General features: G+C 36.5%; 1 long non-coding RNA gene across 1 annotated transcript; it reads left to right on the forward strand.

Annotated features, from left to right (window-relative positions):
* Positions 1-8,257: 8,257 nt before the first annotated feature.
* Positions 8,258-12,889, forward strand: LOC140332532 (uncharacterized). Its single transcript, XR_011921156.1, has 3 exons — positions 8,258-8,365; positions 10,795-10,919; positions 12,698-12,889. It is a non-coding gene; the product is annotated as an uncharacterized lncRNA (long non-coding RNA).
* The last annotated feature ends 1,301 nt before the right edge of the window (positions 12,890-14,190 follow it).

The following is a 14,190-nucleotide window of genomic DNA, read 5'->3' on the forward strand; positions in this document are numbered from 1 at the left end:
CCTATGGAGATCATTTAGCAGCTTTGACCGTTTTTCAGGAGTGTTAAAACCTTTGACATTATAGGAGATTATCTTAAGCAGTCCCAAGTATGACCTTGAGTAGAGTAGGAGAAATATGGGGGTGTCAAACAGGAGGGGTTTGGGGGAGTGAGGAATATCCCAGTTCTTGAGAAATGTGAGATTTGAGAATATTCGAGGTACAAAAACTGTAAATTCCAATTGAATATTATGTATGAAGCTCAAAGGGTGGGGGGGAGTTTAAGGTTGTGGTAGAAGTGTGCGCAGATCGGCTGCGCAGTGTCCCATAGCTAGGGAGGCTCAAACGGTCAGGGTGGAATGCCCACCTTTCGGGCCAGGCATAACGAAGTATAAGCAGATAATACACTAGTGTAATCAAGATGATATGTGTGTGGTGGAGGAGTAATTTAGTTAAACATGTATTACCAGCTAGGGGAGAATAACCTCAAATGGAAATAACAATTAAATATTAGAAAAACCAATAAGGCACACTCAGGTACAGTGGTGCAGGCAAAATAATATTTCAATTACCACAAAATATGTTCCAGCACATCCATATCTAAAAACAATACTAATGGGTGAACTATCTACCCAGTTTGTTGCAGATTTGCTGAATTGCATCCACGTAAAAAAGCTACGACATGTCAAGACTAGCGGGCCAATAAGGGAGAAAATGTGCCCGGGCGCTTTAATATCCCAACAGTACTGCATGTTCAGACATATTGGTGCCTCAACTCAATATTACCATATGAAGTTATCTGAGTACGTCAATGTTATAGCAGAGGGGTGTGACTTACAAATCAGCAAAATATGCGCAAGCATATCAATACCTTCAAACAGAGCTAACAAGTAAAACTGCTTGAACATATCAAAATAGGGTCGCTAAAGCGCCGCCAAGTGTAATGCTGCGGTAATTACTGACCAGCCATGGCACTAATTTACTCTGAGTTGTGTATATAGTAATTATAGCAGGGGTTCCCTGAAGACCTGAAAGTATTTTAAGGGGTTCCGCCATGTAAAAAGGTTGAAAAACACTGTCCTAGACTGTAGTGGTGTCTACTTAGTAACAGTAGTGTTGTACAGCATTCCACAGAGGTATAATGGACAGGAGAAACTTTATAAATGGTATTTAGGATTTACATCCTGAAAGTTGGGAATAAAACCTTATATCACGTGTTCTTGTTCAAATTAAATTCCTCGTGCACCTGTACTGCTTTGCTGACACCCAATGCCTTTTTAAATATTGAATTCCACATTACCAGGTGGGAGTTTAGCTTTAGATTCTTTAAATAAAAATTTGAAATGTTTTTACCATTTTTGGTATGTTTGTTCTTTGACCATAATTATGATTTGATATCATTGGAACTTTTCCCTAATCCTTATTTAATACAATTGTAAAACTGGAATTCTTTATTTTCCGATAGATTGGAGACTCGAAGCTACACAGGCAATGCATTTTACTAGGAATATCAAAAGGGGTCTGCCCATTCCAGCCTAAATAGTTAATTGCCAAACCCGAGGCAACTATTTTACCTATTGATCAAGCAGTCACTGAGTGACCACAGAGATATATTAGGCTAAAAAATTCCCATAAATGCTAATCAGCTTTTCTCACTCCTGGAAGTTCTTTTTATCTGACACCACTATTGCATGGCTTTAACAATATTTTTTTTAAAGTCTTAAAGGCTGGAAATATTTGTAGGAGCATCTTAGTGGCCTAAATGGGACATATCATCTAATGACTGTAAGTTTGGGGGTTACTTAGAATCCGTATACTCTTTTATACCTTAAGTATAATTATAATATATTCTCAGTGACATAGAATGTACAGATGGGCCAGCATTCCAAAACCATTGCATTATTTTACTTCTGAAGCCACAACTATTTGGAAGTCACTGCTGTGATATTAGTTTGTTTCTTTAACTTGTGATTCTAGATCTAAAAATTCAATTTCGCTTGGTAGTGTTTCTACACATTAGACTGGCAATTAAAGTCATTTAAAAATCTATATTTAAATTTAAGAAAGCACAACCCCTGGCTAGCAGTGACTGATGAATAAATACAACTTTGAACACTTGCTGGGTTTTGTCCTTAGCTTTTACCTTTGACACAGCTGGCTCCAGATGTTCAGCCACTGCATGGATACAGTTTTATTAGCTTTGTTGAGTTAATTACACAACATTGCAAGCGTTGCTCAATCATCGTCACTCTTTTGCAAAAGATAAAATTAACTAGATATGTAGTCTAACTTGGGAGTTCCCCTTTTGTGTAAATATTTAATATAAATGTTGTAGAAGTGTTATAATATTGATAAGACTTAATGTCCCAGAGTGCAATGACAAAGAGGAAAGTATTCTGATTACATTATATGTTATGATAACATGATTGGACATATGCAGCAACAAATAATTCTGATCAGTATATTTTGTTTTACTTTTGGAGACGATTTTCAAACATTTATCTTTTTAGTAGATGAAGCTTATAATAACATATTAGTATAAAATGTAAATTGGTAAAATGTAGTAAATCAAAATCAACGCTTCATTTTTATCTTTAAATTATATCCTAGGTAAAAACATATTTTCTTCATTTATCAATAGTTTAGAATTGTTTTTACTTTTTATTATATGTATTTACTTATGGCTGCTTTTACTTCCTTTCCCGTAGTGGCAACAGGAAGTGAGCCTTACCAACATGAGGAAAATACTCTTTTATCAGAAGCACACGTGTCCCCATTGGAATATTTCCTCTCTAGTCTTCTACTAGGTACAAATGAAAATGTTGGATTTACCTTCAGAATAATCTCTGGTGACAATGGTGGTTAGGGCAGTTGGAAAGACTATATTGCCCTAATAGAGATGCAGAAAAATCTTAAAGGCGTTCTAATCAATTCCCACTCTATCCATGTCTATCCAAAACAAAAGTTTTAGTTTTAAAACTAAACTTTCTGTACTCCTTTAGTAAAACTGTTTATTGAACTGATAATATTCTGTGATCATATAATTTCATATTAAGCTGTGTAATTAAATTGTTATCTTCCAGAAGAAATAATACACCCACCAGTATATGAAGTGGTTGAATGTTTAACACCCTCAAATTGCAGTAATCCTAGGTTTAATTTCCTCTGTCTTAATAAGGCTCCATTTATAAAACATGGGATAAGACATTACTTCACACATTCCCTCAAGGGAATCTTCCAGGTCCATGTGTTTCAGAAGCAGTAATTGATTCCCTCGAGGGAATGTCAAGAGTTTGTATGTCCTTTTGTTTGTATGGTTTCTTTTAATAACCCACAAATATGCATCCATCCAAAGAAGTACAAGACAGAGTCTAGCTGACTTGATGGTAATTTCTTCTGTTAACAGAAACTGATGTGAATAGTTCTGTACGCTCTATTAAATTGCAGTGAATTTTGGATTTATTAGTGTCTCAATGCAGTTTAAGATAAAAAAAAGTCTTTACAATATGTTCTAATAGATTTGAAGAGCTTTCTCAATAAGACCCCACCCCAAACAGCATAAGATAATGGATTTTTTTCTTATAACACTGCGTGTTTAAAATAATAATAAAAGTGTAGGTACATTTTAAGGAAGCAGTATAATATAACTCAAAAAGAATAAAGCAGATGTGCATGACAGGCATTTTTGTCAATCAAGTTCAGGTACTGCTGCACTATGGGAACAAAACTGAAGCAGACAGCTGTTCAGGAAATATGGGATTCCTGACTATATTTTTCTTGCTAATTGTATGTCTTGGAGAAAAAATGAAAAATGTACATTCACATTTGTAGCCTTCCATAGGTAGTATCATAGTATTGTATAAGTATTATCAGCATACCGGATATATACTATAGCTTTATGGAGTTGTAAAAAATTAGGTATCTTCATTGAATGATTACACCAAACTGTGTTTGAAAATACCCCCCAGAGCAGAAAAATACAGTAAAAATATTTCATTAAATAACAAATACAAGTTTGCATCACATTTACTGAATTATAAAATATTTATTTATTAAATAGTGAATTATCGTTTCAAGTTACAGGATACAGTGATACAGTGCGGCCAAATTGGCATGATCTTGGTAATTGCTATATAACAAACTTTGACAGTGGTTTTCCAGTGTTGCAGTTAAGTAATACCTTTAAAACATCTCCCTCCTGTCTGTGAATGTACAATTAAATTTAAGCAGCAGATTGGTGAGCTAGTCTTTTCTATACTCTTATCAGTTGTCTACTCTTATCAATATGTTTCTTGCACTGTAGCAGGACGGATTGGCTCCGTTTGCTGCTCCCCCATGCCCTAGTTTTACCATTGCTGTACAATGACTTCAACAGGCTGTTAACAGGCCAATTTAGGTACTTCCTATTTCAAATGATGCATTATTTATTTCTTTTATAACTCTCCTACCCTCAGTACCAAGCATTTAACCCTGCTAACTGGCTGCTAAAAGAGGTGATCAAGGTGATTTTTCTTGGGTCTGAATTGATAGGGATTATATGGCCTTTAAACAAACCATGGCACCATAAATCAATTACTATACAGGAATGGTGGAAAAAGAATTCGTGATAAGAGGGCAGATAAGAGCTGAAACGATACCTTATTTTTATCCACAGGGTGTCTCTCCTACAATGCTTGACTCATAATGTTGGTCATATGCAAACGAAGAACACAGATCAAATATTGGATAAAGCATTCTAAAAACGCTTTACTAATACAATAAAAGTGCTAACAATCACTCCCAAACAGGTGCTTGCTACTTCCTGGGCTGTTCTGATGGCATAACAGAGTTCCTGTCAAAACGTTTCACCATCAAAGGGCCTCCTCAGCAGTACAGGATAGGTAGATACAGGAAACAAGGCTTAAGAAATCTTTGTAATCCCTGATATAGGTTAGGAATTACCATCCTGATGTTACAGTAGAGAGGCTAAGTCTCAGTGATCCAACAAACCCAGAATTCATTTCTTAAAAATAATTTTCTCTTAGCTTACACATCTTTTCAATCTATTCTAGGTTTGCTGGAACACCCAGGTTCTCCCGTGATAGTCTATCTTCTCCTGTCTTGGAAAGCTTTAATAAATCAGACCCTATGTGTTGTGTTCTTTTATTTTTCCAAAGTATTTTTACTTTATAAAGACATTTCAGTTCAGTTCATGGATAGTGCTCTTACTGGGCTTGAATATGCTTGTGTTTGCATATCAATCATTTAATTATGAATTAAGATAGTCAAGCCAGCATAAATCTAATCAGACTAAAGGCGATTAACAAAGTAATGTAAGAAATCATTTTGTTAAAATACTCTGCCAAAGTAAGCACTGATCTATTGCAAATTTGGTCAGCTAATGAAGAATTAATTAGTATCTAAGGTCAAAACAATTTATGTCACAAGTTTAGATAAAAGTTTTAATTTCAACCATCATGAACATGCAAATATTTGGCTGTAGCTTGCATTTTAAGGATGCTGTTTAATTTGTTCAGCCTGAAAATGTACAAAAAGGCTGGTACCACCCCAAAGTTTTATTCAAAAGGTTTAGGATTTTATCCAATGTTTAAGTATAAAACCTATAAAAATAAAAAAACCTATAAGTATAAAACCTTTGTTTATATCTAAATTCTTTCTAGTGTACATTTTGCACTTGGACAAAATGTGACAAATCTTTATTTTTATGCAGTAGATTGGAATGCAGAAAATGTACTTTTCCACATGCAATATACATATTTTGACATGTTATTACAATGCAAAGCGTTAAAGGGACCTTAGTGTTTTCTTCACTGCTCAGTAAGTCACAGACAACAAAAATATGTGCATATCTAGTGTTTTCACACTTTACTAGCTACAGTGATATTTTGAACCAATGACAAACTAGAGGGTATATTTATAAACGTATTAATCTGACATTCACTGGTCATTTACCGGTAGTGCTTAGAAGGCTGAAGTGGTAGTGGTAGGTAGAGGAGGAATCTCTTGCCAATTCTGTAAGTCTGGCCTTCATGACCAGATAATGAACACAGGATAGTCAACAGGTAGCAAACAAGTACGATTATATTGGATCTATTTATTGTACAGCACTTTGTATTATGTTGGCGCTATATAAATCCTGTTTATTATTATTATAAATAATAATAATAATAATAATAAAATTAATATTCTATATTTTGTCCTCAGAAATAGTGGAAAGAGACATTCTTAGTATTACAGCAGTATTGACTGTTCTCAATATAACAATGGCAACAGCAGTCACAATTTTTTTTTAGCTGTAAAGTTATGACAATATTTCCGAGCAGATGGACAGAGTTCACTACACATAGGCAGTTAATTTTTTTTTAATTAACGGTAGAACATTTGATGCAATTTTCTGTGCCTCAACAACCCTGTGTAATCTAGAGCCCTGCCACTCATCGGCCCCAGAGCAGTGGTGTAGTGGGGCATGCACAGGTAGGAATGCTATGCCCTCACTTTTTTGGGGAATGGGCATGCGTGCCCACTATTATTTTGCAAATAATTTTTTGTAGGTCAGCAGCTCTGGCTGGTCTGCCCCCGCACCGGATCAGGAGAAGGACCCCGCTGGTGGGGGGCACACCTGCCAGAGCAATGGACCATGTCTCCCATATGGAATTGCAGGCTCATGGCGGTGGGCAGGTTGTCTCTCTGAACACAACCCACCCTCTCTCCCATCTCAGGCTCAGACCTACAATGGGAGAGTAGGCAGTTCTGGTATCATGATGTCACTCTGGGGGAAGTTGCCTAATACATAGGCAGGGGTGTAGTGGGGCGGGCATGTTTACTGCGGCCCCTCCTCTTTTTTTATGACCACACCCATGCTTCAGAGGCAGCCTCCAAGATATACACTGTAACTAACAAGACAAGGTTATTGGTCCAAGCCATTCTTTCTGAAACTCTATGACCTTTGTACTTGCACTTACTGTGTATACAGCTGCACCCAGAAAGGCCACTAAAATCTCACAAGTGCAGGAAATTCTCACTATTAGACCATCCAAATATTGATTGTTTCTATACAGAGAGTCGTGGGCTCCAATTGGAGTTTCCTTCCAGCAGCCACATGAATATCTACAAATATGCTTAGGAAAATGACCCACCTAACATGCCAACTAAAAATGGAGATTAAAGAGTTCAGTTCCTCTAGAAACTAACTTATGTGACAGCCATGGCAGAGCAGCAGCGTCTGACACTATTTACAATCATGGGAAGTTATTTCTGGGCAAAAGTTATTTACCTGGAGGATAGTATTTCTATATTTCAAACAAATATGAATAATTACGATGGTTATAATGTAGCCAGTTACTTTTTCCAGCTACCTAGGACTTTCATTACCATAAAGCCACCCAACACTTCTGCTTGCAGCCTCCAGATGCCCAGGCCTAGATTACCTTGTGGACAATTAAACCCTAATCCAGATGGTTTTTGCTACTTTACAGGGGTATTATGCTTAAAACATTAAAAAAAAAGTATTTTTATGAACAGGTTAGATTTACATTTTACAGTATCACATAGCAGTAATATAAAGATAATATTGATAAAAAGTTAAAGAGTAAAACATTAAAAATGGAAATAAATTGAAATTCTATGGTTTTAATTTTACATCTACTGTTTGAAGAACTGTTGTACTTTTGCATATGTCTTCTTTGGATCACAGTCTTTTTTATCCTATTCACGTATTTCTAAGATAAATCAGAAATTGGTCTCCATCTTCTGAGAATACAGACAGCAACAGTGGCACCTAATTCATAAGTATTCTACTTGTAAGCTCCCAGATGTATCAAACACACACTAAACATCACAAGAAAACCTTCTGGATCTTGTCAGGATCTTTCTTTGTGTTTGAAATAATATAATTTGTATTAAATTATTCTGGTTTAGAAAACCTAGGCTATCTGAGCAAAGAAATGTATTGCTTTAATGTTCCAAATTACATCCGTAGCTTGTCAGGTTTTTTTCTGTGTTAAAAGAGACCATATAGACAGTACCATATACACCATGTACTGGTTTTTCTTTATTATTCATCTACTTAAAACAATATAGAAATGTTATTCTCACATGCAAAAGCCACTGTGATGATTGTTGTGATTACATTTAATTAGAATACTTTCCTGTTTCTAACATGACATACTGGTGTGTTTTTGTCTAGCAGTCACAATAATTAACCAAGAGTGATAGATTTTTATGGCAATGTGATATTGAGTAAACACTGCTTTGCAAGCACAACACTTGAACTTGAGCAATGATCTATGGGTCAGAATGAGCTTGTCCAGTCTCTTCTGCAATCAGCATGACTGTGTTCATTAACAGCCTGGGCTGAGAAAAAGAAGCTAGTGAAAAAGCATGCTCATTGTAAGTATGTTCATCTGTATGAAGTGATCATGGATCATTCAAAGTAGAAAGCTGGTAGATGTTGCTGTTATCTAATTGCTGATAGAGAATGAAGTATCACAATTTATATCATGATTATTAGTAACACGTGTGTAAGTCCAATTTCAGGTACACATTTGCCCACGATGTACCTTACAACAGGCTGTACACATTATTTAGAGAGTATTAGAGTAAATGAGGCAAGGTGAACTTAGTTAATATCAAGCAACAAGTAAAAATGGAAAATCATTATATGCCCTTTTACTTTTTGCACTTTGACCCTTTTAAACAATTGGGCAAAATGCAACATAAAACATTTAAAAATGTCAGTAACACAAGAATCCCCCAAGTGTTAAATGTGCAAAAGTTTTACAAATGTCTAAAACTACCATAGACTAACATAATTGTCTTCCTAATTGACTGCAATGCATTTAACTGAATGCTTAATAAATAGACAAGATGTTGAAACGCCCCCACCCACCAGACTCTCAGAACTTTAATAAAAGCGGGGCATCATCACACTTACGAAATAGCTAGCAAAAAATAAATGAGTAGCTTAACCTATTCATTGACATGTTGACATGTGGAGGGTAGCTTGGAAGGGATAAATGAAGGGCTGACATGACAGGGGGCACAGAGAACAGACAGGAAAGGGTTAAGTGTGAGACATTTGGTCACTCAAGAAGTGTTGGGTGTGACTGGAGGTTAGAAGATGGTCAGGGAGAGAAAGAGGGGGTCATTGGCAGAACAGGAGGCTAGGAAGAAGGTTCTAGCACACCCACCCTGTTAAGGAAGAGGTTTGGTGGGGTAGGGCCTCAAGGACAGGGGTTTGAAGAGTAGCATTTCTAGTGATGCGAGGTGCCTGGGTTTGTTGTAATACTCATATTACGTCTTGTTGATAATTGTTTTAACATAAGTCAGTTGGTGAATAAAACAGCCCCCATGGTAATTTAACTTTCAAAATTGGTGTGTGTTTTCTGTTGGGAATTTGGGGGTCAAGCAGCTGTTGTGGGTAAGTCTGATACCTCTGAGCTCCCCCAGTCATGGTCCCTAATTAAAACTTATCCCTAGTCTATAATTATGGGGGATACATAGCAATAAAGGAACAGCAAAACACCAGAAGCACATACCTTACCTTTCAAAGCAGGTGAAGACTGTGCTTGCACCAAATCCACAAAAATTCCACATTAATCATGATATTGCTAAATCTTTTTTGAGGACTGAGATTTGGGAATGTTAACAAAATGGGATAATTAAAGGTGGGATGGAAAATGAAAGTTAACTCCTGATTTGATTAGGATTAAAAGAGGAGCACCGATCTAGTAAAGCACTGTCTGGTTAATAAGAACAAGGTATTAAAAATGTACTCACAGTTATAAATTATATCAGAAGAGTCTCAGATTCATGTAAATGCAGGAAAAATCCATATGCCATATGCTGCATTTGCAGGTGAAATAAACCTGAAGCCTATTGACGCCTTTAAAACTAAATGGGTTGAACAAATAAAATTTGTTCCTTTAGCAAACTAGACTCAGTGGCCCTGTTTTATTAAAGCTCTCCAAGGCTGGGGAAAATACACTTTCATCAGTGAAGCTACGGTGATCCAACAAACCTGGGATGGATCTGGTCCAGGATTCAAAACATTTGCTAGCAAATAGAACATGACATTAAAGAAATCCATTCCAGGTTTGCTGGATCACCCAGCTTCACTGATGAAAGTGTATTCTCTCCAGCCCTGGAGAGCTTTATTAAATCAGACCCAGTATATCCGTACCTAATGCACCCTAGCATCCTGGTATCATTAGCCATCTTGATATACTGACCAAGGATGACATAACTTGTGGACATGGGCGTCGAAGCTAAAATAATGAACAAAGGAATGCTGGGAATTCACATTAAAATGTGCATAAGCTTGTGAGGGGAATGTAAGGAGTTTATTGGAGAAAAGACAGCATATTTCTTTTGCATCATTCATTATAAATTAAAAAGCCTTCCTAGTCACAAAGGGTAAAAGGTAAACCTGAATGATCCAGTGAGGTTTGCTGGATCACTTAGGCTCACATATGATAGTCTATCTTCTCCAGTCTCTGAGAGCTTTGATAAATCAGACTAATTTTTGTCCAGACAAATACACATTTTAAGGCTGTTGCTGTTGGCTATGAACTGATGTTGGAGCCTGCAAAGTTGGTAGGGGAGTTGTGCCTTTATATTGCTCCTGCTTCATGGTAACTTGCCCTTATTTGAAAGCAGAACTCTGGGTGAAGAACCCAATGCAACATCATCATACATCCAATACATACAGTGGTATGGATTTGTCTGAATGGAGATATGTCATTATGTTGGTATTGATACTAATTAGTAAAATAGCTGTGTGCTTGAAATTCATGTGGGTAACACATTTTGTTTTTCAGGTTCTGTTTGTTCAGTGCCTTGGTTTCCTAATCCTCTGCCACTCTCCATGGTTGTGAATAGGGTAGTGGCACAACTCTTTCTTATCTTTGTTTCTGGAATTACCTGCATGCTCATTGGACAACAGGTCAGCTTCATCCTAATACTGGTTATTTCTCAGTATATGGCATAGGAGAGTAAAACGATCATGCTTGGTAGTATGATTTGGCAGAGTTACAGAGCTTTGTATTTGTATATATATATATATATATATATATATATATATATATATATACACACACATATATATATATATATATATATATATATATATATATATATAAATATCTTTGCTTTTCTGTTTACCTGACTGTTCAATACACTTGCATCATTGTCAATTTATTATTATAATTTTAAGATTAATGCCAGTACACAGAAAATAGTATAGAGTAATGTTGCCGTCAATAAAGTTGGAATGACAGAATATAAAAAAAAACAAGATAAAAAAATAATTTAAGAATCTTTGACGTGAAACCATTCTTTCTTATGTATTAGGAGCTGAGAGCTCGGGATGTGCCCTGTCTTCCACAGCACACATAACACAAAGGGTGACATTAAAGCAAGCTCTAGAATGTATCTTTTAAGCCAGCATTCATTTCACATTATGCTATAAGGTTTAATGCCATTCTGACAGGATACATTTAGAAAATCATAGTAAAACTCCTAAAATTATTCTTTTTTTCCCCTCATTTAAAGGGACAGAAGAAAATACTGGAATTTCAGTGGTTAAATGTTATTTTTTTCATACTTGTAATGGAGACTAAGTTCATGCACCTTCCAAGAGCATCAATCTGGAGATTTATTAACCAATTTAAAATACTATTGTCTTTCACTTCAATGTGAGATTGAGGTGTGTAGTCAGAGGAATATAAAGCTACAATCAGTGAGCCATACTGCCAGTAGACACCAGTATCTGGGACTCAATAGATATTCATGAACATTCTCGTATTTAGTGAAGGAAATAACTTAATACCGACAGTGTCGATGGAATAATAGCCATTTCCTGGCTGACTTGCAGCCCTCAGAAAATGAGATTGTGGCTGCCTTCATTTTTCTTGTCTTCTCAGGGTTTTCTTGCAGTGCTGCACAGCGACTCGGATGCTTTCTGCATTCCAAATGAGGCACAAGACAAGCACTTCATTTTGTAAGGTGCCTTGTTTTCAAAGAGCAGCAGAACTGACAAACTCTTGCCCAGTGAGGACCACCATCATCATTCCATATTTATTCCATGCATGCCTAGCTTATAAATATCCCAATTAATATTCCAGCTGAGTAAAGGGCAAACAGTGCCTTCATCTACCTTGTTCACATATAAATATGCATAAAACACTTTGTAACGCTTGGAATTTGCTTTTCCTCTCCACCCTCTGTTTACTATTCCAATCATGAAAAACTATATTTGACTGCAAGTATTGAGAAAAGCTTAACAATGGAAAAATGTAATCATTTTTCAAAGCCTTTAAAAACAAATATGAATAGCATTGATTAGGATTGCTGCAAATGTTTTAATATATATAGATAGTCAAATCTCTGTGTATCAGGATATTTAGCCATTCATTCGTGTATTAAAAAAAGATCTGTCTTATTGTCTGTGTATGTAATAGCTGTATTTGTATTGCAAATATGAAAATACCAGCTGACTTGTGTTTAGCAAAATGCATTGTATATTAATTAAGTTTTTTTAATTACCAAAGGATGCTATTAAAGAGGAAATCTAGGCAAAGAAAAAACAAATGCACTTAAGAAATGTGTTACAATGACAAATGTGTGTACCTCATAACTAATATTTGATTAAAAACGTATAGTAATACACTTACATGTTATGATATCCTTACCTACTTTATTATTTTTATCATTTTTTTACAGCTCACTTATCTAACAGTGAATGACATTCAAAATCTGATGAAGCTGATGTTTCCGCGAAGCGCATCACTTGCCGGGTTCCTCATTCTTTGTGACTGATATATATATATATCAGTATATGTATATATATATATATATATATATATATATATATATATATATATGTACCTACCTTTTAAAATTTGTAAAACTGTATTTTTTCAAGATAAATAAACATTTTTAGTGATGTAGTGATGTATTTGACACTAATTTGACACTCAATAATAATGGATAGCAGCATATGGTGAAAATGTCCCTTAGACAGTTAGCAAAAATATAAAATTAAAAAAAAGTTAAGATATGTGCATACCTGTAGATGAGCCTTAGTAGGCCTTGTTGTTTACAGCCACGGGTTAGCACTTTCCTGGAAAGTCTTGAAAAAGACCACAGTCACATGGTTGAAACACATTGGCAAGATGTTGAGCAATGTTAAAGTCACCAATTTATTCCAAAGTGTTTTCTGTCCTCTGTAGTGTTCAATCCTCTGCTGGGACTGACCGCGCTTCTTGACATACTAACGTATACACAACCATAGAATCCAAGAAAAAAGGATTTCTTCCAACCTTATGCATTTTATATATAATTTTATATACCAGGTCAGGTCCCGTCACCGCAATGAAGAAGGCGATCCCCTTAATTCATTGCATGATGTAAAAGCACTCAGGAGCCAGGGAGTTAGTTTTTTGACAAAAGAGACATGGCACGTCTCATTTGTGGAATAGTACTACATCCTGGTGTTTTTTTTTTTTTACTTTAGGTCTTGTAAGGCCTTGGACAGCACCAGTGCTCACCAGACGCCAGTCCCCAAAACTAATGTTGCAGTCCTCACCATGCTCAGCCTTGGAAGATTAGTTTAGGCTCCCAGCACACAGTTGCCCCCATGCGCAAAGGATGGCGCCTGGGATGGGCTGGCAGTGGACCAGGAGCCCACAGATTAAGTAGTACAAAAACTACAAAGAGGAATTCAGAGTACAACACCAAAGTCATACACGGCTGATCAGTCGACCAAACGAGGTACAGAGAGAGTAGGCACAAGCAGAGTCGGGTCACAGGCAGAGGTCGGTCCACGCTGTGTATAATTGATAGGTCAGGAACAGGCAATGGTCAGCAACAGTAAATAACAAAAAAAACTCACCAGCACAGATTAGCCCAGCTAAACACTACAACAGACACAGATCACTGGGAGCAGAGAGGCTATAAAGCCCCAGCAGCCAATGGCAGCACAGGAGCACTAACTGGCTCCTAAAATCCCTTTCAGCTGTGCACAGCCTCAGAGTATATGCTGGGGATGCCAACAAAAAAAACATCTCAGGCTGCACAGCTGGAAGCAGGAGAATGCTGCTATTTCGATGCTGCTGCAAGTGACACCGCTGGACAGAATAAATGGGAAGAGATACTGCAGAAGTTCACAGTAAAGAGGTTCAGGGAGGTTCTGAAGGTGGGAGAAATACAGCCAA

The sequence above is a fragment of the Pyxicephalus adspersus genome, chromosome 6 (assembly GCF_032062135.1).
Source record: "Pyxicephalus adspersus chromosome 6, UCB_Pads_2.0, whole genome shotgun sequence".
NCBI classification, from domain to species: domain Eukaryota; kingdom Metazoa; phylum Chordata; class Amphibia; order Anura; family Pyxicephalidae; genus Pyxicephalus; species Pyxicephalus adspersus.